Below are 1089 nucleotides of genomic sequence, written 5' to 3' on the forward strand. Positions count from 1 at the left end.
TAATTCGGAGGGAGGGGGTCTACATTCTTTCGTCCCAAGGGAAGCTCCTGCTCTCCCTAGCAGACACCTGTCTTCTAGAACCAAGACAGATTTTGGCTGCCCAACGTGAGGCACTGAGAGAAAAAGGGCAAAAAAGGAATAACAGTGTTGCCCTGAAAACTCAGCTTCTGAGCTTGCTGACATGGTTTTCTAAGGACTTTCCCAGGACAGTAGCTGTAAACATAGATATGTGTACATTCTTTCTGTTACACGTCTTGTGATGGACATCTCTCATGGCCAGTGCAGTGAGAAAGTGTTGTCCTGACCATCCAATCCCTGGCCATGGTCACAAGCCTATAAATCCTGGGAGGAAAAATAAACTCTGCTCTTTCTGCACCACACCTCAACCTGTGTCCGAGTGATCTGTTGATCTTCAGCAGTAACATAACAGTTCTTAAATAACCTAACTTTTGTATGCTGGATTTAGAAACCTTGTTAGGTAGAACCATGTTGTTTAGCTTACCCAGGTTCGTGGGGCATGTGGTCACAGCTATATTTCTCCCATTTTCTGTACCTTACCTAAATATGGGTCCTATAACTAAGGCTACTGTGGCTATTATCCAGTTTGTTTTGTGGATTGATAAGGTGAGGAATTCATGGATGTTTAACGTCCTCTGGACGGCGAGCTCATGGATTCAGAGCTATCACACACTAACTGGATGGTTTTGGGGTTGCTTTAATGATGGTACCTACTGGGAGAAAAAGACAGCTGGGGAAATTTTCTCCCAACCTTTCACCCAGTTCCTTGGGCCTACCCCACCAGTTTTCAAAGGGTTAAAATCTTCTCTGAGTGCTAATGACATCTTACAGTGGCTGGTGGTACTGATAGGCCTGTTCTACTTAGCCTTCAGAGACAAAGGGAAAGAGACGGGGAATGCTACTCCAGAACCTGGCACAGCCCCAGAGACAGGGAGTGCTGCCCCAGAGCCTGGCACAGCCCCAGAGACAGGGAATGCTGCTCCAGAGCCTGGCACAGCCCCAGAGACAGGGAGTGCTGCTCTAGAGCCTGGCACAGCCCCAGAGACAGGGAGTGCTGCTCTAGAGCCTGTC

This window comes from Parus major, chromosome Z, assembly GCF_001522545.3.
Source record: "Parus major isolate Abel chromosome Z, Parus_major1.1, whole genome shotgun sequence".
NCBI lineage: Eukaryota > Metazoa > Chordata > Aves > Passeriformes > Paridae > Parus > Parus major.